Source organism: Ambystoma mexicanum, chromosome 7p, assembly GCF_040938575.1.
Source record: "Ambystoma mexicanum isolate Mex_15411 chromosome 7p, UKY_AmexF1_1, whole genome shotgun sequence".
In the NCBI taxonomy this organism is placed as follows: Eukaryota; Metazoa; Chordata; class Amphibia; order Caudata; family Ambystomatidae; genus Ambystoma; species Ambystoma mexicanum.
The window spans coordinates 613,626,528-613,651,553 of NC_090939.1; the positions used below are offsets into that span (position 1 = coordinate 613,626,528).

Sequence of the window (25,026 nt, forward strand, 5' to 3'; positions counted from 1 at the left end):
ATTTATTTCCTGCCATTGGAACAGCCACAGGAGCAAAGCAGAAATGATATACCTTGATGTGAAGGTGGCAGAGCAGAACAGGATTACAGATCTCCACCAAAGCAACACTGAGGGAAACAGTTTATGATCTCTGAGCAAGCTGCAGCCTTCTGCTCGACACCCATCAGGGATTAGATAGAAACAGGTTGTGTAGTGGAGAATGACTGACACGATTCATGTAATATTTTTATCTACACCAACCCTGCTATCAAATGCTTCCACAGAGCAAATGCCATTGGAATTCTGCCCATAATGCAATAAAAGTTTCCTGTGGTCTGATAGCCACAGAGTTATTAACAAGTGTCTGCTAGAGATCACTGAGAAGACACTTGCACATCATTCCAAAACATTGAAATGCAATACTCTTGAGATATGTAGGACTCAGTGCTGGGCATCTTATGCAATGGAGGTTGATGGGGTCATCGAGACCAGGGGAGGAGGTTTATGAGGGTGAGTAGCGGTGGAAGAAAAACAATGGGAATGTGGATTTACCGAATTCCGCCTCCGGAATTACCGGGTCACCAGGGTTGTAATGCCCTGGCGATTCCGGGAATCACAGAGGCGGAATGGTAATACGAGTCCGGTGGTAACCTGCCGGTTTTTCCGGCTCGGTTACCGCCGGATTCGTAATGAGGCCAACTATTTTACACGCATAACAATGCTACATATGATATAGGGTATTACAAACCCAGTAGCTGCATATAGCACAGCTACAGAGACACACTCCTGTACACTATCCACAAGGGTCACTGGACCTTTGGGAAGATCTAAAAGAAAAGGGGTATGAAGATTATGAAGGGGAGAATCAGGAAGGCATGTCCGATGTCACTGAATAAGAAGACAAATTCATAGCAGGAACAAGCAGTCATGCAGAAATTAGCAAACACAGATCTAAATAAGGATTTGATGAGCAGGCTCTAAAAGAAGCTTGCGGTTATCCAGCATTACAGAGTGTACAGGAGCTACCTCTGGGGAACGAGGAGTTAGTAACTACAGTGTCGCAAATCAAAACACCCACATGAGATGCACTTTATGCTGTTTATATATGACCAATGTTATTGATGCCTTCAGCAAGTGTCTCAGTGTTTCTTTATTCACATTTCCATAGAGACAGAGTTAATGTCATATAGGTATGTGCGTGTGACACTAGATGACTTAGGAGTATCAGGATAAATGCAGTGAAAGACTATTTCCCTAAAGCAAATGGATACTGAAAAACTGCTTTGCTTCTTTTCAATGTGGCCTGTATTGGAAACTAAACGGAAACATGTTTGAGTGCAAAAGAGAAAAGGTGCCGTCTTATAACAGCAGATAACAAGAGATGTTGAGATATGTTTGAGATTTTGCACTCACCAGGAACATTCACGCAAGCAAGTTCAAAAGGAAATTGTTTGTTATGAACTTTAATTGCAACAGAAAATAATTCCCATTTGCATTCAAACGAACCAAGGCTCGAATGGATGAGAAAGATATTCAGCAAACTAATTAAGACACCCTCTGCTCCAAGTAATGAAATGGAAAAGTGAGAAGATTGAGATACATCATGGTGTAATTCAAACGGATGTTGCCGTGCTTTCAGAAGCCATGTTAAGAAGAAAATGCACTGGTGAAAAATAAAATAACACATTTGCTTTCAAATGAAACACAACAAAACAAAAATGATACACGGATTACATCTTGCAATGCATTTCATTTAACTCAGGTGAAATAACGTTAAAAGAACCACAATGCAATAACTGAATAAAAGAAACAACGCTGAAAGTTCCATTAGCTCTATTAGGTTGCATAACATTGCATTCTGTTTAGATTGAAAGGTTTCTGTATACATGTGAACTTGAATTCAACTTGGAGCAGTTTACCCTTCACCCCTGGAATTCTCAAAGTCATGAGTTGTGTGTCATAAGACTCATTACGAGTGGTTTTCCCCAAGTGAGAATCACATGCCTGAGCTGTTTAAACTAGTTACCAAGGCTCTGATCACGGGATGTTTTTCATAGTAAAATCAATGTGTGAGCTTGCAGTAATCAGTGTTACAGAAAAGAGCTGGTTTGTAATGTCACACTAATGAAATCTTGAAGCCGGAAAGGTGTTTTATTTAGATGAATACAGATAAAAATTAGCAAAAAGGTTACATGTTTTGCCACTTAATCTAAAATATAATATATAAAAAATGTATAGCTCTATAGTGAATACATGCTAGGAACCCGAGACCAATTGTGTTTTTAGATAACAAAATATTTGTTCAGTCAACATCAAATGTGCATGGCTTACAATTATGAAAAATCAATAACTCCTGAGAGAAAAATGCCACATATTGAATTTTGCACTGCAACATAGGTCCTGATGGTTTTTGTTCTTTTAAATGACCACATTCATATCAACAGTTATGAGAGTTATTGACTATAAATGAGACTGCACAAGATAGGAGAGGACAGACTATTATTTTTGGAAGGTGATGGGTGGATGGAATAGAGATATGAATTGGTGGGTTTCCATCGAGACTGCAGAAAGGATGACTCCTATTCTAAGGAGATCATATTACACCTTGAGAGCCTTGCTGATTGAGGGATTCCAATTTAAGAGGGCCTAGATTGATTCCCGAAAATGGGAAGCACCATTTAAAATTAAGTGCAAAGTCCCAATGTAAATCCAGATTGCCTTATAGTCCCATTTAGTAATTTCCTGGAGCAAAGGTTGTCTGGGATCAAAAAAGGGGATGATAGTTTTAAAGAGACACAGGCGCGGTGAGACATTAAAATATTCTGTGTTTTTGCATACATTGTAAAGTGAGAGTACACTTCCAACAAAGCCAACTGCATGTTAGGAGTGTCAGTGCAAAACTGACAGCATTTGGGGCCATTTAAACACAGTTTTGTTTCTGTAAAATGAATCACTATTACAATAGGCTATGTATGTTCCTTCTAGCATAGTCTTTGATTCGGGCGCTGGTGTAGTCATTAAGCTTCATCGCCTGACAGATTATTATTGATAATTGTCGCCTGTGCAAGCTATTTTCATTAAACAGACACTTGCAAAGGAAAGAAGGTTTAGGGAGTTCTTTCTATTCACAGAAAATATTGCAGTGTCAAACCCATGCAACTCCTTATTCTGAAATACATTGGTGGATTTCTGTGTGAAGTGAAAGGGAAGGGGTGCTTAGATCAATTCAAAATAATTTGAACACACGTCCACGTTTTATATGGAGAACTGAATTGGCGTATACTGGAGAATTAAGAGAATGACTTCCCGCATACAAAACCTGCAGATACAAGTTATTGCAAGCAAAGTGTAAATTACATGCACATGTTGGTAAGCCCCTGGACCCAATTTATGTGAGAAGCTGTGAATTTTATAACAGTTTTCTGATTCTGTAAGTGGTTGGCGTTATTGGGAAAAATAAATATTGTATTTTGATGCATTTGAAAATGTGGTTTATTTTACCTCTTGTTGAAATGCTTTTCTAAGAGTACGCTTGCATAAAACAATCAGAAAATATTCCTGAGTAATATTTCAAGGCAGTCGCCTGACAATGCAAAATTTCAGATTTGTACATTAAAGGCTTCATGGTTTATATTTCTTTCTACTTTGATCGTGTTTTGAATAGCTTTTAACATGGGGTTTTCCCATATGAAAAAAAAACAGTTCATCCCAAATATCTCACTATTGGCCACTTTGATTTTCACAATTCTTTACAGTCACCTAGATTTCATCTAGAAATGGTGCACTGAGAAATAATGTTGAAAAACAACTCAGCAATCTCGATATTTTAACGATTTAGGATTAAGCTATATATGATGCATGCACATTGAAAACGTCTGAGCGAAAAAATACAAGGTGCAAAATACACACCAACGATCTGCACAGAAACCACTCTACCCATACGCATAGCAGCCATGACCAAATACAACATAATCACCCTTCCCCACTCCATACACATTACAATATTCACTAAAACAAGGAAATATATACTTCTACCAACAATATTTGCATATGGCGTATGCACAATGACAAAGTACAAACTACATGCCAACCATATACAAAGCAAGCAAGCCAACATTATCAAAGCATGCGATAACAAACATGCACACTCCCTACCACTGCATACACATTACAAACATATAGGCCATTACAAACAAACAGGCCACTCTAGGAATTGAGGAATTCCAGATTGTTCCGCTGTGTGAAGGTCATAACACAGGAGCTTCTGGCACTTAACGCCTTGCACCATTGTGTGTAAAAGTGTGCAAAGAGCTATATCATATGATATTTCAGTCAGTGGGTTCTATGCTGATTGGACTAGGTAAGATGTTAGTGTTATTAAATTCTATATTTGGTCTTGGAACATATTGCTCTTCAACTGTTCGCAATAATCTGCAGATCAGATCACAGGACCATTTGCCAAATGTGTTTACTATCATGTTACATATCTCAACGTGCTGGCCTTGGAAGCAAGACCACATGGAGCAACACAGGTTCAATCCCCGGGTACGCGCTTAGAAACCTCTGGGTATTAAGCGTGTTATAGATAACCTATCATATAAGCGGTTCAGAACAATAACCGCAGAAACAGCAATATGCATTTTCCAGCATTATCAGCCGACGTCTATGTAATATTTCTTTGTTTGGCAACAAATTCCACTTACAAGTAAAATCCTTTCTGGAATAGTGGTTAAGAAAAATAATCTGATATGGAGCAGGTTCCTCACACTTCTTATGCTCATGCTTCAAATGATTCAGTGAAACATGACCATGAAATTGGTCTTTGGTAATGCACCAGTCCAGCTTGTACAATGGATATTTCACACCCACCAGAGTTGCCAAAAGGTCCTTGCGGTCTTTACCACTCTCTAGAAGTACACACGCACACTGATTTATGACAGTGTGGTCACATGAGTAGAGGCTAATACACCAGCAATGTCTTCATAGATGGAATTAAAAACGGGGGCTAACAAGCACCGATATAAGAGTCGCCATTTAGCTCTTATTTTTCAGAGACCCGAGTCTCTATTCATACCAAACTGCTGCAAAGGGGAACAGCAGACAGACTCTCAGGACTTTATGCCATATCAAGGCTTCCAATCCATCGAGCGTATCCAGAGCCCATGGTCTAGTAACTCCAGCACATATAAAATGTTGGGAGCAGCTTAATAAGGGTTCAATGTGAATCTACCATCTTTTTTTTATTTACTCTAATCATTTGATTCACCAGTGCATTGACTGAGGGATAATCTTGTTTTTCTGTGATTGACAGAGTAAGAGACAGCCAAGATATGTTAAACCGTCAACTGACACTAAAAGTTATTTATTTAAAAACCAATTCAAATGGATTTTCTTACGAAAATATGAAACATGAAGGATCTTAAGCTTTGCAGGGTTTATTTTCAAATAATTCTGATTGTCAAAACTCTGAAAAGCATTAAGAAGTCTCTTCGTGGTCAATTAGGGTGCAATAAATAAATAAAACGTTATAAACGTACACTAACCATATAAATCATATTTTACCTATGTGATATATCCAATGGAGCCATCATGGATTCCCTGGCAGTGACCTCGGGACGGCAGCCGCCAGCTGTGTGCGACTGGCGGGGGAGGGACCTGGGCCCAAGATCAGAGGGTTGTCGGGTAACCAGTGCAGTTTCAGTTTCAGCCAAGAGGTCAGCAAGGGAGAGGAGAAAAAGCAGAAGCAAGGGGAAGGGTTTTGAGGTGCTTCCGGAAGCAGAGATGGTTCCCCTCAAGTTTCAGGGAGGCAGGGAGCCTGTTCCAGAGGAAGGCCCCAACTGAAGAAAAGAGATCTACCACCAACTGGTTGCTTGGAGAAGCGACTGACCCTAAGGGAGTTGGAGGCGGATGAGCAAAGATCTCGAGAAGGAAGATATTTAGGAAGAGAGAGTTGAAGGTATTAAGGCCCCAGAATGCCTTGTGGACAATGCAAAGGGTTCTGAACTTAATCCTCGCAGCCACTGGGAGCCAGTGCAAAGATTTCAGTCCTGGAGAGATATGATCCCTGGGCTTGAGGCCAAGGACAAATCTCGCAGTCCTCTTCTGGATGAGTTGTAGAGGGCGGAGAGTAGAGGCAGGCAGATTTAGAAAGAGGCTGTTGCAATAGTCCAGCCTAGAGAGAACCAGAGCTCTGGAGACAGTGAGCTTCTGGGGAAAGGAGAGGAAAGGAAGAATACCTCAGAGGTGAAGCTGGCAGTGTGACTTCTTAGAGACGTCAGAGATGTGATGAGAGGAGAATGTGGAGTCGAAGATGACCCTGAGGTTTTTAGCCTCACAGGTGGGAGCAGGAAGAGGGCCAAGAGAGGCCAACCAGAGACCGACAGAAAAGGAGGGAGCAAGTGTGCCGATGAGGAGAATCTCAGTCTTACTGGCATTAAGGCAGAGGTCATAGGGGGTACACCACTCCTGGATAGCAGACAGTCAGTGATGAGGGACGGTAAAGAGGTGGCTGAAGGTAGCCTGAAAATGAGCCGAGTGTTGCCCGCATAGCACTGAAAGTTGGGGCAGGGAGCAGAAATGCAGTGGGGAAGAAGTGCCAGATATTGGTTGAACATCCAGAACAGCCAGGGAGAGAGGTTGGGGGACACCACAAATAGAGAAAAGGTAGCAGAGGGGAAGGACCCAAGTTGGATCTGGGAGGATCGGTCAGAGGAAAGAGGTCAGCCAAGCCAGGGCCTGACCGTTGATACCCAGGTTATCACATAGACATTTGAGCAGGATGGCATGGTTGACCGTGTCATAGGCAGGGGAGAGATCAAGCAAGATGAGAACACAGGGGGTGTTAGAATCAAGGCTGGAAGCAGGTCTTCACGGATGTTCAGGAGAGCAGTTTGTGCTTCTGGCAGCTCTGAAGCCAGACTCATGGTCATGAAGACAACCAACTGATTCAGTGTGGAGATGAAGCTGGGAGATGGCCTGCTTTTCTAGGACCTTTTCTCTTAGCCAGAACCCGAGTCGACAATGACATAGGACATATGGATTATTGTAATCAAATTTAATTGTTATATAGGATGTATGCCTAACGAAAACTGTCTATAACAAACTACCAACTTTGGAAATTGTAGAAAAATGTTTTTGTTCTCCCTTCCTTCCTTATGTCCCCTTGTTTTAAGTGTTCACTTAATTGTGTTTTTTTCATTATGCTTGACAGTATGGCATGTGTGTGGTATGGTATATACGCAATTAGGAGTGCAGAGGAGATTGAGCAGTGTGTGGGAGCAACATTCATGCTCCAGGATAGGAATGTATTGGGTTGTTAGCATGATTGTGTGGTAAATACATGATTTTTGGTTATTAGGCCTTTTTAACAAACTTGTACTTTAGAATAAAATTTCAATTCAGGACACACTTATATGGAATTTTCTTTGTCTGAATTTAATTGATTAGTAGTGCTACAGGGCACATTGTCTTTGTGTGTATTATTCTTTTTTAGGTTTTCATTGTGCCCTAGCCTGATAGAAGCTTTAACTCTACCTCTTTTTTTGTATTTGGGTGTCAGGAAAACATCTGCACACCTCAACCTGCAGGGCAGAGGAAGAAGCCATAACGCAGAGGTGTCTGGAACGCTGAAGAAGACCAGTGAGTCTGCCTGAAGCAGCTAGGGACATGGGGTGTCCTGACAACCGCGCAAAGCAGTGATCGGTTGGTACAAGTTTGCCAATGCAGGAGATATAAAAACCCAACATTTGTTTGAATTGAATGCAATAAAGGCAAAGTAAAAATTCAACACCCAATAAGAGATGCAGATAGTATACAAAGGCAAAGTTTGTTTGAAAGCAGTCAAGGCAAAGCAAAAAGTCGAGATTCAATTAGAAGAATATTTGAATGCAGACAAGACAAAGTCTAAAGGCAAACCCCAATGAAATACAGAAGCATGACTTGGCAATGTTTGGGGGGGGGAGAGGTTTGAGCAAGTACACATGAGTAAAATATGACCACAACCAAGCAGTCCATGGTATATGCTAGTGTGGTACATCAGAGTACTGTGAAGTGCACAAGAAACCTGTCAGGTAAATAACCCGGGCAGTTGAAGTTGAATTTAAGAACTGGGAAACATATAAGAAGCCCTGGCAGGCGAGTACACCAGGCCGTTGAAAGTTGTGTGAAGATTACGGGCAGATGAGTATATCGGGTAATCTACAAAGATCCAAGAACGCTTGCAGAAGGACAAGTTACTTACCTCTGGTAACAATTTTTCAATTGGATGTTCCTCCCACGTATTCTTCATCATTGGATATATTCGTCTCCAGCTTCAGCTGTTACAGAAAAAATATTTCAGCACACCCGATATCCCTCGAATACTTCGATCTCGATGTCGACATCGTCTCTGGTACATATAGCATGGACAGCACCCGTTAGCTTCAGTTCTGTTTTTACGCCCCTTTTCTTCTTGCAGAATTACAAGCATTCCTGTGCCCATGGCAGTGAGACCTTGAAAGAGCGTAAAGTGTAATGCGCGGAAATTCTACTGCGGGGTAGGTTGGCAGGGGCGATGAGGACTAAGTGGGAGGCAATCGAAAGAATGTTACCAATAGTAAGTAACTTTTTGCTTTCTAATGGATTGTGTCCTTCCACATATTCCTCATCTTTTGATGGACTCCCAAAGCAGTATCAGATTTGGAGGAGGGAGTATGATTTTTAGAAGTGCTCTTAAGATTTGTCATGGACAGAGTGTAAAACCGCCTTCCCAAATCCTTCTTCACAGCCCGAGGATGAATCCAGACAGTAACGTTTAGTAAAAGTTTGAATGGAAGACCATGGGGCTGGCACACAAATATCATGTATCCGCACCCCTGTTTGTAAAGGAGAAGACGTTGCAATGGCCCTTGTGGAATGGGCTCTAAGGGCTTCTGGGGGATCTTTCTCCTCAGCCACTCTGTAGCATTCTGGAATGCCCAATATAATCCATCTAGATAAAGTTTGTTTAGTGACTGCAAGTCCCAACTTGTGACCTGTACACCCAACAAAAAGTTGGTCATCTTGACTTAACTTAGCCATCCTAGAGATGTAAAAGCTAAGAGTTCGTCTTGGATCAGGTCTAGGCAGCCGTTCCTCATCCTTCCCAGGATGTGGAGATGGATAAAAAGATGTTAACACAATTTTCTGTGATAAATGAAAATCCGATACAATTTTCGGCAGAAAAGCTGGTTTGACTTTAAGAACTACCCTGTCCTTAAAGAAAGTAGTATATGGAGGCTTACAAGATAAGGCCTGAAACTCGCTCAATGACTTTTTTAATCTGGGTAGTGACAGTCTCCATCGATTTTCAATTAATTTGGATTATATTAATAATAAAGTTTAGTCAGTACTGGGGGGTAACCCAATGGGCTTTGACATGTTGAGAAGCATTTCGGTCAGCTCAACAGTTGACGTATGCGGTTGAATTTCAAACAAAGTAGAGGTTACTAGCCCAGGACAGGTGTGACCATTTACAATGCCAATCAAAATAAAGAGGACAAAACCTGAAAACAGGAAACATTTATAAAATTGAATCATAACTTTCAACAGCAAGGATTGTCCTTATATTCAACGCTACTATTCTATTTCAAATGATGACAATTTGAATATTGGTGGATAACAGCGCTACTCCAGGTGTTCGACTCCCGGTACTACTCTATCGATTTAGAAAATGAAATTATAGGTCTAATGCCTGAAGACTGCTACAAGACTGATAGTATCTACCCAGAAAAGATTAATACCTGACAGGGGTAAAAGATGTTAAATGTGACATCTTGGAAAATAAAGTAGTACTTAAAGTTCATAACATATCAATGGAACCTCCTGTACTGGTAAACATCAAAAGTGATCGCTCCAGTAAACTGCAGGATACTTCAGAAATATCAGAACCAGTAGTGTTTCCGGGTGGTCGAAGAATAGATCAATCTGGCCGATACCTGTGAGATCAATGAACAACAACTGAGACAGGTATTTCTAGATTTCCAGAATGTCTTTTCAGCTGAAACCAATGTTTACAGGCATGCAACTATTTATTCAACAACAATCACTATTGACACTGAAATGGCTTCTGTGTTGTGAGACAATACTGGTTGCTACTTGCATCCATGGGATCACTCACAGAGATCACCAGAAATCTGGAATCCCGTGGGATAATTTGTCCTATGCGGTGTACCTTTAACAACCCAGTACGGAGGATCCCAAAACCAAATGAACAAAGGAGACTTTGGGGACCTATAAGGAAGTTGAATAAGGAATGAGTTACTTACCTGTAACTATTGTTCTCCTGCATGGGTCTGACACAGATTCACATGCGCATGAACATTCCCTGTCGCCAGGCTGGGAATCCTCGGTAAAAAGAAAAAAAACAGTTTCACTTTCACTTACAAACTGTGTTTCTCCTCTAAACCAATCACTGTCCTCTGGGTCATACTGCCCCATACAAAGACAGTCCTCTCCCTAAGCCCCTCCTCTTGCAGCCATCTCCAGATTTGATAAGCAAGTAAAGTGGCAGTATGACCAAGAAGAGCCGCAGAGGGGACGGAGGGAGGGTTTGTATGTGAATCCATGCCAGACCCATGCTGGAGAACAATAGCTACAAGTAACTTGTTCCTTCCCCAGCATGAGGTCTGGCACAGATTCACATGCTCATGAATAACAAATACACAGCAGTACAACATTACACAACTACGGGAGGTGGCAAGGCTCAACAGAAGCAATTAACTCGTACCCCTGGAACAGACTAACCTCAAGCGAACAGGTCGCGTAGCACTGCTTGGCTGACTCTGGACTCCTCCCTGGAACACCCATCGATGCAGTGGACCTCCACATAGCAGCTCTGCAGATGTCCAGAGGCCACACCAGCTAGGAACGCTGTAATTGCAATGATCGCTCTAGTGGAGTGGGCACTCGGACGGCCGTGAAGCAGTCGGTTCGCCAACTGTTGATAGTGCATGATGTAGCCAACGAGCAACCTTGAGATGGAAGCCTTGGACAAGGCCTACCCATGGTTCACAGGACCAAAATTCACAAACAGCTGTGAAGTCTTTCGAAAACTCTTTGTGCGTGCCATGTAGAACTTCAGGGCACAAGCAACGTTCAGGGAGTGCAAGGGCCTTTCAGCCGGTGACAAAGATTTTGGAGAAAAAAAAAAAGTTAACATCAAAGGTACTTTGAGGTGGAATTCCGATGGAACCTTCGGCATGAACGAGGGGTGGCGAAGGTGATGGCCACCAGAAAAGTCGTTTATCACTAGAGGAACGAGAGGGGCCTGATGCATAGGCTCGAAGAGGGCCCCCATGAGCTTCGTCAGCACCACGTTGAGTTCCCATGCCAGGCAGGAGCCTTCACCGGTGGGACAGAACGGAAAAGTCCTTTGAGGAATTCCTTGATGAATCGATGAGACCAAAGTGAATACATTCCTGGAGACTTGGTGTAGCGGGAGATGACCACCAGATGTATCTTGATCGAGAAGTGTGCCCGTCCGGCCCTGGCCAGGGATAGCAAATATGGAAGAATCTGCGGGGCAGTCTCCCTCAGAGGTAATCTTCTGCGACCGGCACCACGTAGCGAGATGCTTTCACTTCTGACCGTAGCACTTCAAAGTCGACGCCGCCCTTGCCTTGGCGAGGACCTCCCTGCATTCTGCAGGCAACTCATATCCTCTGAACACTAGGGCTGCAGGAGCCAAGCCTGCAGGTTGAGCGATCCTGGGTCGTGATGCAGGATTGCACCTCCTTCTCCGGCAAGAAGGTCCAGGACCACTGGTAGCTTGATCAGAGGTGACACTGACCAGTTGAGAAAGTCTGGGCACCAAGTCTGCCTCGACCACGCCGGGGCGATGAGTATCATCCTGCATTGACACTGTTTGAGTGACTCGTAGCAGGAGAGGAAACACGTACATCCCTTCAGACTGGAAGGAGAACGTGTCCCCCAGGCTACTCAGCTACTGGAATCTGCTGGCAGACTTCTGGCATTTGGAGTTCACCACCGTCGCAAACAGTTCGATCTGAGGCCTGCCCCACTTGGCGAAGTTATGATCTACCTTGTCCTGCCGAAGTTCCCACTTGTGGCAGGAGCGCAGTTCCCTGATGAGCAAATCCGCGATGGTGTTCTTGACTTCCACTAGGTGAAGAAAGACGAGGAATATTTCTTGTCCGATGGGCCAGCGTCACAAATCCTACGCTTCCCTTGAGAGCGTCAGGATAAAATGTCCACTTGTTTCCTTATGTAGAACATTGTGGTGGTGTTGTCCGTGAAGATCCTCACCATCTTGCCCTTCAGAGATGGAAGGAAGGACTTGAAGGCCCAGAACAGTGCCTGCAGCTCCACGATGTTGATATGGAGATCTTTCTCCTCTGCCAGCAGCCACAGACCTCTGGCGTGCAGACATCCGGTGCAGGCTCCCCAGCCATCCAGGGAAGCGTCCATGGTGAATGTTTCCTGGAATGTTGGGTCCTGAAAACCCCCCTGCCCTATGCGACATTGAAGCGGACACCCCCCACCACCTTATCGTTGGACGAAACTCGTCCAGAGTGATCTTGTCTGCGATGATTCTGGATACTTGTATTCAGCAAGTGTCCAGGAACTCTTGAAGAGGTTGCATCTGTAACATCCACAGCCGAATGAGGTAGATGCAGGATATCATGTAGAGCAATGACTTGATGGTCGCACTGTGGCGGTCTTTATCTACAACAGCGGCTGCACCTTTCCCTGAATGGCCGCTACCCTCTCCTCCAAGGATGACACTAGGCAGGACACGGCATTGAGTCTGGCCCCCAAAGCAGGACTTTGGATAATTGATAGAGAATCCCAGATCCGTCAGCAGCGGGCTGCCTCTGTGTGTCCGACGGCCAACTCTTGAGAGCGGGTCCGGATGAGCCAGTCGTCGAGGTACAAGTATATGTGAATCCTGCGTAGACGCAGATGGCCCACCACCGGTGCCAGGCACTTTGTGAACACTCTGGGGGCTGACTTGAAGCCGAAAGATAGGGCCTTGAACTGTTGGTGCTGTCACTGCACTACGAAGCGTAGAAACTTCTGGTGTTTCCTGTGAATGGGGACGCAGAAGTAGGCATCCTCCAGGTCCAGCAGCGTCAAGAAATTCCCTCTTTCCAGTTGGCCGAGCACATGCCTCAATGGGACCATCCTGAATTTGTGAGACTTGAGGTACTTGTTCAGACATCGCAGGTCCAGAATGGGCCTCCAGCTCCAGTCTTATTTCTTACCAAGAAGTATCTGGAATAGGCTCTCTAGCCCCGGAGTTGCTGGGGAACCTGCTCTATCGCCCCTTTTCGCATAGCATGGCCCGTACCTCCTCCAAGAGCTGAGGGATGTGCTGCTCCCGACAGGCCACTGGAGGGATCCGCAGACACGTGTGCTAAAACTCCACGGTATGACATTGGGTGAGAGCGTCCAGCACCCGTCAGTAGAGAGCTTTTCCCACTCGCTGACAAAGCTCATCAGCTAGCCTCCCACCGGTGTGAATGGGTGGGAGCCCGACATCTTGGCCTGGTTCAGGCTTGTTCTGGCACTGGCGCTCTGCCCTGCTGGTGAGGCTGTCCTCCACCTTAGGCCTGGGAACAGCCTCTGTGGGCTTCCTAGGTCGTAGATCTGGAAGGCTGACTGGACGAGGAGGAGAAAACTTTTGAAGACCCGTCTGGCTTTCCTCTGGAGGAGTGAAAGGAAGAGCAGTGTTGCTGGAGAGTGCCCAAGAAACAGGCCTTATCCATATCCACCTTGATGGCCTAGAGACTCACTGACAACCTTCCCGAAAAGGTCATCTCCGTCAAAAGGCATGTCCAGTACCTCCTTCGTCTGGACCTTCTGGCGGAAATTCATGGCCTTCAACCAGCCTTGTTGATGAAGGCAGACACTGTTCCCCATCTGCCGGATTCCTGTGTCGGCAACGTCCAGCACCACTGTGATGGCGTGATCCGATGCTACCTCTCCCTCCTGGAAAAGGGCGAATGCCTCCTCTTGTCGTCTGCGAGGAATTCCAAAATCGGACCCAGGTTGTACCACAGTTCCCTGTTGTACCTGGCTAGGATCGCCAGTGCGTTGGCCACCTTGATGATGGATGCTGCAGTGTAAGGAACAAGTTACTTACCTGTAACTGTCGTTCTCCAGCATGGGTCTGGCATGGATTCACATGCTCATGAATATTCCCAGTCGTCAAGCTGGGAATCCTCGATAAAGAAAAAATCTGTATCAGTTTCGTTTCTGATCTGTCTTCCTTAGTAGTAACCAATCACTGGTCTCTGGGTCATACTGCCCCCAGCCAATGACTGCCCTCTCCCTAAACCCCGCCCCTGGCAGTCATTCTCAGATTTGGTAGCACGTAATGTGGCAGTATGACCAAGTGAAGAGCCGATGAGTGGTAGGAGGGAGGGTTCGCATGTGAATCCATGCCAGACCCATGCTGGAGAACAACAGTTACAGGTAAGTAACTTGTTCCTTCTCCAGCATGGGGTCTGGCATGGATTCACATGCTCATGTAAATAAGAATACATAGCAGTACACACATGGACAACCATGGGAGGTGGCAAGGCTCAACATTAAGCATTACATAAACTCAACATTAAGCAACTCTTACCTCCTCACCAGGCCCACCTTCAGGCGAACAGGTTGCGCAGCACTGCTTGGCCGACTCTGGACTCCACCCTGGAATCCCGGTCGACGCAGTAGAATCTCGTGAAGGTGTGCGTCGACCTCCCCCTAGCAGCCCTGCAGATGTCTAGCAGGGGCACACGAGACAGGAACGACGTGGTAGCAGCGATCGCTCTGGTAGAATGGGCTCTCGGACGGCCAGGCAACGGTCGGTTTGCCAACCGATGACAAAGCATGATGCAGCCGGAGAGCCATCTGGAAATGGAAGCCTTTGAGAGAGCCTTCCCTTGGTTCACAGGTCCAAGGTTCACAGGTCCAAAGTTCACAAACAGCTGTGATGTCTTTCGAAAACTTAGTTCGGTCCACGTAGAACTTCAGCGCTCTAGCTACATCCAGCGAGTGCAAAATCCTCTCGGCCGTCGACAAAGGCGACGGGAAGAAAACTGGTAACACCAAGGGCTCGTTGAAATGGAAGTCCGACGGCACCTTGGGCATGCGTCCTCAGCACCACCCTCCTCTCATGAAAAGTCAAGTATGGAGGCTTGCAGGATAGGGCCTGAATCTCTCCCACGGGTCGTGCAGAGGTGATGGCCACAAGGAACGCTGTCTCCTACGACAGGAACTTCAACGGAGCCGAATGCAAAGGCTCGAATGGCGGGCCCATGAGCCTGGTCAGCACCACGTTGAGCTCCCTCGCCAGGGCTGGAGCCTTTACTGGCGGGAACGATCAGAACAGTCCTTTCATAAGCTCCTTCACCAGGCGATGAGACCACAGGGATGACCATCCTGCAGTTCTGGTGTATCGGGAAATCGCTGACAGATGTATCTTGATGGAAGCAAGAGCTAGTCCAGCTTTGGCCAGCGACAGTAAGTATGGTAGCACTTGAGGGGCCGTAATCCGTAGAGGGTTAATCTTCTGTGCATGGCACCAGACAGATAACCTCTTCCACTGTGTCCGTAGCACTTGAGAGTTGAGGACGCCCTGGCCTTTGCAAGAACCTCTCTGCAGTCCGCCGGGATATCGTACCCTCCAAACTCTAGTGCTGCAGGAGCCAGGACTGCAAGTTCAGCGACTCCAGGTCATGATGAAGGATGGCGCCTCCTTCTCTGGAGAGAAGATTTGCGTCCGTCGACAGTTTGACTGGTGGGGACGCTGACAAGTCCAGAAGGTCCGGGAACCAGATCTGCCTAGGCCACGCCGGTGCAACGAGGATCATCCTGCACCGGGACCTCTTGAGCTGGTTGACGAGTCGCAGTAGCAACGGCAACGGAGGGAACGCATACAGGAACAGGCCGTCCCAGGGAACGAGAAAGCATCGCCCATTCTCCTCGGCGGGGGAAACCTGCTGACGAACCTCTGGCACTTGGAGTTCGTCGCTGTCGCAAACAGGTCGATCTGGGGTTTGCCCCATCGTTGAAAGAGTCGATCCACTTGAACCTGCCGCAGTTCCCACTCGTGACACGAGCGCAGCTTCCTGCTGAGCGAGTCAGCGATTTTGTTGTTTGACCCTGCCAAATGAAAGGGTACCAGAAATTTCCCCTGGGCAAAGGCCCAGTGCCACAGATCCTGGGCTTCCTTGGACAGGGCTGGGGATCTTGTTCCTCCCTGCTTCCGGATGTAGAACATCGTGGTGGTGTTGTCGGTGAAGATCCTCACCACCTTGTCGTTGAGGGACGGGAGAAACTACCTGAGGGCCCAGAACACGGCTCGGGATGACCTGAGGGCCCAGAACACGGCTCGGACCTCCAGTATGTTGATGTGGAGCGCCCTCTCCTCCGGGAGCCAGAAGCCTCTTGCGTGAAGATCTCCGGTGTGCGCTCCCCACCCCTCCAGGGAGGCATCCGTTGTCACCGTCACCTGGTGTGCTGGGGTCTGAAAGTCTGTGACCGCCGCAAGAGGCGCGCGGGTGCCCCACCACCGAATCGCTTGGCGGAATACCTCATTGAGCGAGATCCTGTCCTCGAAGCTGCCCGTCGCTTGCATCCAACGGGCATCGAGGAACTCCTGCAGGGTGCGCATCCGAAGCCTGCACAGGCGCACCAGGTAGATGCATGAGGACATCATCCCGAGAAGGGACTTGATGGACCTCACCCTGGCCACGTCTGTGGCCAGCAGACGCTGCACCTTGCCCAGGATGGCCTTCGTCCTTTCCTCCGACAGTGAGGCCAATAGCGCTACTGTATCGAGCCTTGCTCCCAGAAACAGTGCGACCTGCGACGGAGACAGGTGGGATTTGGGGAAGTTGATGGAGAATCCCAGATCCGTGAGCAGCCGGACGGTCTTCGCTGTGTGTTCGACGGCGAGTTCCCTTGTTCTTGCTCGGATGAGCCAATCGTCCAGGTAGGGGTAGACGTGGATCCCCTGCAGGCGCAGTCGCGCCGCCACTGGCGCTAGGCACTTGAATACCCTGGGTGCCGACTTCAATCCGAATGGGAGGGTCTTGAACTGGTAGTGCCGTCCCTAGACCACGAACCTGAGAAACTTTCGGTGTCCCTTTAGTATGGGGATGTGAAAGTACGCATCCCCCAAATCCAACGACGATAGGAAGTCACCTTCCTCCATCTGGCCCAGCATGTGCGGGAGGGTGACCATCCGGAACTTCTGTGCCTTGATGTATCTGTTTAGTCGACGCAGGTCCAGGATGGGACGCCAACCTCTTGTCTTCTTTCTGACGAGGAAGTATCTTGAGTATACTCCGGAGCCTCTTTGGGACGAGCTTGATGGCTCCTTTCTTGAGCATCGCCCTTACCTCTAACAGCAGTTGAGGGACGTGGTTCTCCTTCCTGGCCACGGGAGGAATTTGGGGGCACTTCTTTAGAAATTCCAGTGTGTGCTCGTGGGCCAGGGCATCCAGCACCCAACGGTCGGTGGAGATGGACTCTCACATGCTGACGAACTTCGTCAGCCGGCCTCCCACCGGGGTGCTTCGGTGGGGGCCGGTTCAGTCTTGCTTGGAAGCGGCCTTACAGCCTTGGCCTCCCTGGCGACGACGGTGAGATCCACCTGACTTGCCTCGTCCCCTGTAAGCTTCTTGCGACAAGGAGCTGGCCGCCTGACGGTACGTAGAGGAGCCACAACCGAATCCTTTGGAGGCACCTTGCTTGCCTCCAGAGTTCCGAAAGGGCGGCCGCCGTTGCTGCAGAACTCCCAAGGCCCGAGCCGTCTCTGTGTCGGCCTTGATGGCCTGAAGGGTCTCATCCACTGTCTTTCCAAACAGATTGTTCCTGTTGAAGGGCATGTCCAAACCTTTGGCTTGCACGTCTTGGCGGAAATCCGTCACCTTGAGCCACCCCCGCCGTCGAAGGCAAACGCAGTTGCCCAACTGGCGGAAACCGGTGTTGGCAATGTCCGTGGCCACCGTTATGGCGTGGTCCGACGCCACCTTACCCTCCTGTAGGATCGCCAGGGCTCTGCCCTCTTGTCATCATAGAGGAAGTCCAACAGGGGGGCGATCTTGTACCACAACTCCCTGTCGTAGCGGGCCACAATTGCTAGGGCGTTGGCCGCCTTAAACGTCGTCGCCGCAGACGAGATGGCTCGTCGTCCCATGGCATCTAGTTTCTTTCCCTCGCCGTCTGGCGGGGAAGCTGAAGCCAATGCCCCTCACCGCTTTCTTCTTGGACGCTGCTGAGACGACCGAATCCGGGGTCAGTTGTGCCCTAGGGCACAAAGGGGCACCATTGGGGACCCGGTACTTCTTCTCGTACTGGTCCCTCTTGGCAGGCTTCGTGGACGGATTCTTCAGGAGAGCAAGTCCCTCATCCCAGATGTCATCCAGCAACGGCACCGCAAGGACAGTCTTCCTCTTGGCCTCTTGCCGTTTGTAGAGGAAGCCTTCCTTCTTTTCTTCGGGGCAGAGCTGGAAAAGCTCGGACGCCCTGGCAATCATGGCGTGGAAGAAGCCAATCTCATAGGGCGGGGATGCCCGAGGAATCGGCGACGGGAGGTCAGTCCCGTTGTCACCACTGTCGTCATCCGTCCCCGGCGTGGCCGTATCTGTTCCTGTGTCATCCCTCGGGCCCGGGGAAGGAGACAAAGGCTGAGAGGGCTGTGAGGGCTGAAAGGGCAGGGCTGGATGAATCCTCCTCTTGTTTGGAGGGCTCCCTGACGGACCCGGTTCAGTTGGGTCGTCCGTCAGGGGTAGGGGCAATCTCATCCTTATCTCCGGCATAAGGCTTGGATTGCCGTCAAAATGGGCGCCGAGTTGTCCTGTGGCTCGGTCTGCGACAGGCGCAACGGTTGCTCCTCCTCCACAGGAGCCTCGTCGTCGCCAGCCTCACCCTCGTCGTCCCCCTCGTAGGGATCCCTCCCGTGGGACCGGGCCTCTTCCAAATTCTTGTCAAGTCCCTCCTCGACTTCGACCAGCTCCTCCTCAGAGGCTGTGTCATTGTCCGTAACGGCCACCGCCCCCCCTCTTTTTCCACCGGGGTCTTCATGGAGGTCTTCTCGATGGTCTTAAAAGAGGATTCCCTCCGTGGAGGCAGGGAAACTCTGGGCCCCGAGGTCGCCTCCACAGGCTTTGCCAGGGCCGCAGCAACTCCCTCAATAGAGGCCTTGGCCGGTTGAATCAAGGCCTTCACCACCTTGGGAGCGCTTGAGGCCTTCACCTTAGGCGGAGGGTCACCGCCTCGCTCCCCTTCGGCTGGTTCCTTCGAGATGGACCAGGGCCTCTCCAGAAGCTTAGCCGGGTTCTCGGATTTTCTCTTCCCCGAGCCAGTGCGTTGTCTCACGGTTGATGGCGTCGGTGAAGGTGCGCCCTGCCTGGCAGCCGAGGAGCTCGACCGTTCAGCGCTCCCGGTGCCCGCGGACTCGCAGTGCTTTGCTTTTTGTTGGGCCCCCCGTCGCCGGGGCGCCCTCACAGGACTTAGAAGACCGCTCGGACTACTACTTCGCAGCTGCTGGGCTCTTGCCTTCCAGCCAGTTGGCGAGACAGGTACGACGATCCCTCATAGTCCGATCCGACATGTTCATGCAAAACGCACAGTCCTTCTCTACGTGCGTTTTGTCCTTGTGAAGACAGAGGCACCTCAAGTGCTCGTCCTCGTGGAACACAATCTGTAATCCGCATCCAGGACAGTTCCTAAACAGCTTGGATCCGGGTGTCGAGCTTCCTTTCTCCTGGGCCATGTCCGTGGGGTAAGCCTCAGAAACGTCTGGAATCCTCCAAGAAGCGTAACTCGATGAAAACTTCACCCTTGAGGGGCGTACAAAATCCCGAAACGGGTCCCCGTTGATCGGAAGTAGAAACGGTGGAGCTTGAGGCTCGATTGACCGAAAAAAAGAGATTAAACTCTTTGAAAAATCCCAAAACGCAGTAAAAGCTCGAGAGCTACAGCATGAGGACTCCCAACACTTGAACGTGAGGTAAAAATCTGAGGATGGCTGCCAGGGGCGGGGCTTAGGGTGAGGGCAGTCATTGGCTGGGGGCAGTATGACCCAGAGACCAGTGATTGGTTACTACTAAGAAAGACAGATCAGAAACGAAACGGATACTGTTTTTTTCTTTACCGAGGATTCCCAGCCCGACGACAGGGAATATTCATGAGCATGTGAATCCATGCCAGACCCCATGCTGGAGAAATCACTTTTCTCCCTATGGAGTGTATCTTCTTACCCTCGCTGTCTGCAGGGACTGAAGACAACGAGGACAGGTTAGATAGCCGTTTCCTTGCGGCCGCCGAAACCACCAGCCTGACGACGGGGAATATTCATGAGCATGTGAATCCATGCCAGACCCCATGCTGGAGAAATGGTTCCACAAGTAACTGACCAAGGAATGGCGCTGATCCAAGGATCTAGGGTGTACTCAGTCCTTGAACAAACAATAATTTGTACCTGTAAGGAAGATCAGTATAAACTTGCCTTTACCTTCGGACGGGACGATATACTGGAACCCATACTCCCTTCAGATATATCAATTCAGTAAAGGAGTTCAACATTTTCCCTCACATGGCCATGCCTTTTCTGGGCGAAAGAGGAAACTTGTAGATGATCAGTTGGTAAAAAGCTCAAGTGTGAAAGACGATCTGACAGAAATCTGATATGTTGTTGTCTACTTGCAAAAGGCTGGTGCAAAATTATCTTTCCAGAAAGCACAATGGTGCAAAACCAGAGTGAACTCTGTTACATGAAATCAATGCAGAGGGCCCCAAACCCCAGAAAAAGAAGACTGAGGCACTACTATAATTAAAGAACCCCACAACTCTGCGGGAGTTGCAAAGCCTCTTTGGACTGACAAATTATAGTCGAAAATTCATTGAGTATTATGCAGAGATCACTCGTCCTTTGATCCACTTATTGAAGGCTAAGGTAAAGTTGGAGTGTGGTGAAGTGCAATCCCAGGCAGTAAAAGCAATTGAAAGAAGCCCATTGCAATGTCCTTGTTTGGCATACCACAAAGAATGAAGAGTTTTTCAGAAGAGACTTCACAGACACCTGATTGATGGCAGTGCTACACCAAAAACATGACAAAAGTCAACATAATCTCCTATGCGAGCAAAACATTATCCTCTGTACAACAAAACATTCAATGACTGTGAAAAAGCACTTCTGGTGTTGGCAATGAAAAACTATCCAGGGGAACACATCATAGTAGAGACCTTCCAGCAACTGTTACAATATCTACAAAGTGATAGAATATGAGCTGGGAATATCTCCAATTCAGGAACTTATAGGAACCGTCAATGCAGGGCTTTCCTGTGGACGTCAGGTACAGCCAAAATAAGAAGAGCCCTATAGCGCAAGGATTGGCAGACTTACATGAATATGCAGAAGAACACTGGATAAAGGATGAAAGTCTAATAACTACTGATAATATGGAGGCATAGCTGGCATCTACGCACAATGTATATGAAATAAACACATGTCAGGGCATACCCACAGTTTAAGTGGGTGGACGTTGCTACCATATTACTAATGACGGGAAGAAAGAAGCAATAGCTGGCATTGGGAACCTGTGGGGGTGGATGATCTTTCCAAACCCTCTGCTGGTTACAAAATAGGACCTCAAAGTAGTCTGGTGGCAGAGCTGATGGCAATCTATGAAGCTGTCATCACTGCTGTAAACCACCAACTCACAGAACTGGTGACTATCACGGATTTGTATTATATTTGAAATGGGTTTGAAGAATACCGGATTAATAGAAAAAAGGAGGCATGCTTTGTGCAAATAACTAAACCGCTAAAACACATTAGATTGCTCCAGACTATGGAGGCGCTCATGATGTCTAATGAAATTACCATCTGTTGGAAAAAGATCAAAAGGTGATTCCAAGATAGAGGCTCCTGATTTAACTGGAAATGATTTGGCGGATCAATTGTGCATAGATATGGCACACATCCTTTGAGAAAGCAAGGTCACAGCAATGACCAGATTACAAAATCACACCGATAGTGAACTTTTAGCTGCTCAGTGGAGTACAGATGCTCCTGATGGATAGCCGCAGAAATAATTGAATCAAAAATATCTAATGAGAAATGACAACATTTATTTGGTCAAATGTGTTGGGTATTTTGGACATTTCTAATAATATATACATGTGGTGCAAGGGTATAGGTGAAGTTGGGGGAAGTGGATCTCATCACTGGGAAATTCTATCAATATTTAAAAGATACAACTCGTTTTCCTCTGACAGAACCAGATTATCCAGAACAAGACCTCAGAGTTCTGATGAAATTACATAAAATGTTCAAGATGGACTGTTGGTGTGAGAAGCTCAAATCTGGGTGTGACCAGTGGGTGCTGCCTAGATCATTCCTATGGTAAACCATGCCTATGACCCAACCTATCGCTGGTCATATGGCATTTGTAAATAATGTAAACATACTGCTAGAAGTTGCTTACTGGTCTCACATGGGTCAGGATCTCCATAAATATTAAAGGGATGTCTAGTGTGTGCTCAGTTCCAATTAAGTTCTCTCACTCACAGAGCTCCTCTACAGAAAACAGGCATGACGATACCATGGTCCGATTTGCAGGAAGACTTAATTGGACTAGTAAACTAATTCTTACAGTATATACAAATACATGTTCATGGTAACATGTCTCTTTTGAAAGAGGACTGAATGCCTTCCTGCCCAAAATTGTAGTTCAGAGACTGTTGCCACTTTAATAATCAATCACAACTTTTCTTGATTCGGTCTTACTCAAGGATCGAGTCCAATGAAGATAGTCATTTTAGCAATGAGGTGATGGCTAAGATGTGGTCAATCCAAGGAGCGAAACGAAAACTCCACATCGCCTACCGCCCAGCATCGAGCAGGGGTGTGAAAGGATGGAACAAAACCATTGCGAGTATCTTGAAGAAGCTTGTGGTTGAAACTGTACCAAATTGTGACATCGAATTTCGCTTGACCTGATGGCCCGTAGATTGGCACCTTATTCTGCCACCAAGATGTCTCCATTTGAATTAATCACTGGGCGAAAAATTGTATTACCTCAACACCTGCTTTACCGAACTCAGGAGCAGACGTTGATAAACGCATCAACTTCTCATGAATGCATTGAGAATTTGAGGAAAGGCCTTCCACATGCTTTTTGAAAAGCCCAACACAATCTAGAGAAGTCTGCTGAAGGGATGGAGACATATGACCTCAGAACAACAAAAAAGGAGTATACAGTAAGCAACAGCATTTATCTATATTTTGTCAAAGTTATCAAGCCAAAGAGAAGACATTTTCATCATCGTATTGAGGTGATTTTCATATAATTGATAAGGTCTCTTCTGTTGCCTAAAAGATCTGCATCCCAAAAAGAGATTTGAGGAAAAATGGGCCCAAATCACTTGAAAAGCTGTCACCCTCGATCATCTTTTAGAATTATTGAGGAGCTATCAGGAGACAGGGACAATTCTGAAGAGTGAAGAACAGAAAAAGAGAAGGATTAACATGGAAAATGTACTTTAAGTAATCAAATTAGAGTGCAAGAAAATGACTGGATGAAAATATCAATATTATAAAATTGGCAATTAACCATAAAAGTTCCATGATGGGACGTACGTTTTTCCTAAAGTCTGTGTCTCTATATGTTAATAAGCCAGCCTTACTACACCCCTCTATAGTTAAGTAACCATATTTCAGTGCCCGAAAGACGGGTAAGGATCCTTCCAAGGAAAACCTGGAGCGGGGAGAAGATCCCTGGAAGAAATCTTCATTGTCCCCGAAAAAGAAGGAACAAGTTACTTACCTGTAACTGTTGTTCTCCAGCATGGGTCTGGCATGGATTCACATGCTCATGAATATTCCCCGTCGTCAGGCTGGGAATCCTCGGTAAAGAAAAAACCAGTATCAGTTTCGTTTCTGATCTGTCTTTCGTAGTAGTAACCAATCACTGGTCTCTGCGTCATACTGACCACAGCCAATGACTGCCCTCTACCTAAGCACCGCCTCTGGCAGCCATCTTCAGATTTGGAAGCACGTGAAGTGGCAGTATGACCAAGTGAAGAGCCGCAGAGGGGTAGGCGGGAGGGTTCGCATGTGAATCCATGCCAGACCCATGCTGGAGAACAACAGTTACAGGTAAGTAACTTGTTCCTTCTCCAGCATGGGGTCTGGCATGGATTCACATGCTCATGAATAAAGAATACATAGCAGTACACACATGCACAACCACGGGAGGTGGCAAAGGCTCAACATTAAGCATTGCATCAAACTCAACATTAAGCATCTTACCTCCCCACCAGGCTCACCTCAGGCGAACAGGTTGCGCAGCACTGCTTGGCCGACCCTGGACTCCTCCCTGGAATCCCGATCGACGCAGTATAACTTCGTGAAGGTGTGCGTCAACCTCCACGTAGCAGCCCTGCATATGTCCAGCAGGGGCACACCAGAAAGGAACGCTGTGGTAGCTGCGATCGCTCTGGTGGAATGGGCTCTCGGACGGCCAGGCAGCGGTCGGTTTGCCAACCGATGACAGTACATGATACAGCCGGAGAGCCATCTGGAAATGGAAGCCTTCGAGAGAGCCTTCCCCTGATTGACAGGTCCAAAGTTCACAAAGAGTTGTGACGTCTTCTGAAAACACTTCGTGCGGTCCACGTAGAACTTCAGCGCTCTAGCCACATCCAGCGAGTGCAAAGTTCTCTCAGCCGGCGACGAAGGCGACGGGAAGAATACAGGCAACACCAAGGGTTCGTTGAGGTGGAAGTCCGACGGTACCTTGGGCATGAAGGAGGGGTGCGTCCTGAGCACTACCCTCGTGTCGTGAAAAGTCAAGTACGGGGCCTTGCAGGAAAGGGCCTGGATCTCTCCCACCCGTCGTGCGGAGGTGATGGCCACAAGAAACGCTGTTTTCCACGACAGAAACTTCAACGGGGCCGAGTGCAGAGGCTCGAACGGAGGTCCCATGAGCTTGGTCAGCACCACGTTGAGCTCACACGCCGGGGCTGGAGCCTTCACCGGCGGGAACGATCTGAACAGTCCCTTCA

At 47.4% G+C, this 25,026-nt stretch overlaps 1 protein-coding gene across 2 annotated transcripts in view; it reads right to left on the bottom strand.

The window, feature by feature from the left end:
* PPP2R3B (protein phosphatase 2 regulatory subunit B''beta) overlaps positions 1–25,026 on the bottom strand; it is an 877,473-nt gene that overhangs the window by 346,888 nt on the left and 505,559 nt on the right. The gene's annotated exons all lie outside the window — the stretch shown is intronic.